The following is a 3779-nucleotide window of genomic DNA, read 5'->3' on the forward strand; positions in this document are numbered from 1 at the left end:
CACACACACACACACACACACACACACACACACACACATATACACACACACATTTTATAATATATATTTACTATCTCCACTCTGTCTCTCTATGTGTGTTAGTGTTTGATCCTAATATGTGAAGAAACAGACAGAAAGACTGATAGATGAACAAGTAGACAGACGGACAGACGGAGAGACAATCAAGATAGATAGATAGATAGATAGATAGATAGATAGATAGATAGATAGATAGATAGATAAATAGATAGATAGATAGATAGATAGATACACTTCCAACTTTTGAAAATATTATCTAATTGAATGTTTCACTTACCTGTACGCAGGCGCCAGGATTGGTAATAAGGGCATCTCACGCAGGATCCCTTTATCTGTCCATTCGGTTCAATGTGCAAATTTTTTACCTAACACGGCCACGTTCTTATCGGTAAGTTCAGCACTCAAAAACACTTGGGGAAGATAAGAGTCCGAGCACACGGAAACATTCCCAATGTTCAGTTCAAAGCCCTGGATATAGCGCGCTCTCTTCGAGTCTGCGGATGAATGGAGGTGTGCGTGTGTGTGTGTGTGTGTGTCGTGTGTAGTAGTATGTCGCTCAAGCATTATCAACTCCATTGAAAACGTCTCACTTTTCAAATGCACATAGGGGCCTAGCGTTAAACAAATCGGGTGCCTGGAGAAAAGTTCACAATGCATGTAGGCCACAGCTGTTTTCCCATGTCTGACATGAAAAATTAAACATGCCTCTATTTTGGTGTTGTTATCTCTCATTTTGTGGCACACACAAAAAAGGTAAAGCATCCTTTTCTTTATTTTGTGGTTTCTTTTCGAAATAGATCAACCAGGGTTGCTTTACTCATTACCATAACTGTTGAGGGCAGGGGCGAAGCGTCTAAATAATCAAATAATCACTGCTTCCCTTCCTAATTTTGAAACATCGTCGCTGTCAAATTCATCCTTAAACGTAAACCTCTTAAATTAAATGTAAAAAGACGTTCGTAATCAACAATGAACAGTATGCCTAACATTCAAAACAGTTTCACGGCCCTCTCGGGCCACCCCATAAGCAGTCGCAAGCTTTGATTAAGTAAGCTTAAAGTGAGGCTGGAAGAGTCTACCAATAGAGTTGAAGGGATCATGTGCATAGAAGTCAAAGCTGTTTCATTGCCACATATACCCTGTTCACCCCTTTGGGGCCACAGTTATAATCAATCACAAGCCCTGATTATGTAAGCTAACTAACACTGGTGGAGTCTACCTCACAAATGTGAGGGGAACTAACTCCTAATAATCTCTTGACTGCTGCATGTGCTTGTTTTTTTTTTCCTCGACTTTTTACCGTCCTTTAATCAGATCGTGACCTCGATTATGACACCAGCACCTGGCCGCGAAAGGCCAACAAAAACAGCCAAATGTGAAATTTTAAAAATGATAATTGTCATGTTCTACCAAAGAGTTAGACTCACTGGTAGATTTATAACATGTAGATCTAGTACTGACATCTCTGCTTCTTTGCTTTGTGTTTATGTATTCACATCTAAAGTTAAATTTAATTTTAGTTGGAACTGATATTTAATAAGATACTTTCCCGATTATTTTGGCGGTTGAACAAACAATATGAATTCCGGATTTTTTTTCATTCAGAACTCAGAGTCGCAGCCTCGAGTAAGATTCTTGTGTGATATCTACAGGCCATAGCTGGTCCCGTTTCACTTTGATTACCCTGTCAAACAAGTCAGCCTTCGCCCCTGGTTGAGGGGGAAAAATGCGTTCGGGTCTTAAATTAATAAATGATGCCTTTGGTTTTATCCCGACTATACCGCTGCAGAGCTTCATAAATGGATGTCTAAGGAGGATAGTGGGGATCAAGAGGTACGATCGAGTCACAAATGCTCAACTGTGGGAAAGAACAAGCCCAAGGCCAGTAAAGGAAGACATACATTTGAAGAAATGGAAATGGATTGGGCATACCCTGAGGAGACCCCCAACAAGCATTATCAGACAGGCTTTGACGAGGAATCCACAAGGAAAACGTAAGAAAGGAAGACCAAAGATGACATGGGGCTAGCAGTACAAGCGGAAATAGAAAGGGCGGGGACATCATGGAAACAGCTAGAAAAAGATGCACAGGACAGGCTTTGTTGGAGAAAATATGTTGTTGATGGCCTATGCGCCACTGGGAGTTGAAAAGGGCAAGAGAGAGAGATATATATATATATACCACTGAGAGCGCAACCACCCCACTGATATTCTCATCGCCAGTTTCAAAGGAGTGTGGCGACTCGGTTTAATGTTAATCGACGGAGTATTTTGAACGATGCATGAGCTTTTCCGAACAACTGGAAGTGTCAACCAAGGACAGGGTAAACAAGGGTTGAAATCGCACAACAAGATCTACATAATCAGGGGCGGCTCGTGGGTCTAAAAAGTGGGCGTGCACAATTAGGCTGAAGATAATCAAGGGCAGTGTAAATGGGATGGTGTATAATGTTAGGATCTTTGGGTTGGTGGAGGAAGACCTTGTGCTTTTATTTTCATTCTTTTTACTTGTGGCTTTGACTTCTAGAACTAAATCTGTTTGTTAGCTAAACGCCAATTTCATTCATCCTGCATTAGAACTGAACACTCAAGTAATACCTATCACCACTCCACTACAAAACCGTTCAAAAGCACAACTCGTAGGGCGGTGACTTAAGTATGTCACGTTCACCTCCCTAAGGTTCATGGTCACAGAGTCACTTAAAATAGCGACAAGACAATGAACCAATCACAATTCACTAGAGCACTCCGCTATGGATTGCTCCAGGGCCCACATAATTTTGGCATGGAATAGTGCACAGTCTATGGCGTTTATTTTTAGATTGCCTACTGTGGGCTATGTTTCGGCTCTATTCGGCTGGAGCACATTTGAGTTCTGCCGTCTTATTAATATTAATGTACCGCCAAACTCTCTACAAGTTTCGTCATTTGCTTGGGTCATCCCAAAGAGCGATTTATAGGTCAGGTTTCCACTGTTGACTATCCTGTTATGTTTAGATACAGCGCATGAACTTAGCCATGGCATAGATGTTTTACGGCGCTATAGAATAGAAATGACAGTTACGGCGCCAGCGAGGGCCTTGTTTTGATATAATATTTGGCTAGTGTTTGTTTCTGGCGTCTTTTATTTTATTATTGTGGGTGCTTTACGTCATAGAACATTAAAACATTTTGGGCTGCACTGCACGACCGTGCTCTATGGACGAACCGCGCCTGAACTTAATGTATTATATTTGTATTCTCTACATAAGAGATCGTTTTCTTCCTACCACTGTAACAGCCAGAGACCTTCAGGGAACTAGAGGAACAATAAGTGCAGCCACCATTCGGCACCGATTGACAGAAACAGGTCTAAAAAACCACAGACTCTACGAAATACGACGATGACCCTGTGCTTACTGCTACACACTGACAAGACCGTTTAAATAGGTACAACCAATACTCGAAATGGACGTTCAGAGACCGGGATAGAGTAACGTTTCTTTGCGAGTCTTGAGTATGCACTCGTTACTGAACTTTTCAAGGATGGGAGTATGTTGAACATTGTACGACATTAACTCATGACCTCTTTCTTCTAGCGGCCAGTTCGCTGGCGGCACAACGGGGTAAATTTACAGCAGTTTAATATGGACACATTTGGCGGATGGCAGACGGCGGTGTAACAGCGCAAATACTATATATAATATATAGGAGGTTATTTTCGTACATTGGCAAAACCTGGCTATAAACGGTGCTGGTGG

The sequence above is a fragment of the Aplysia californica genome, unplaced genomic scaffold (assembly GCF_000002075.1).
Source record: "Aplysia californica isolate F4 #8 unplaced genomic scaffold, AplCal3.0 scaffold00191, whole genome shotgun sequence".
In the NCBI taxonomy this organism is placed as follows: Eukaryota; Metazoa; Mollusca; class Gastropoda; order Aplysiida; family Aplysiidae; genus Aplysia; species Aplysia californica.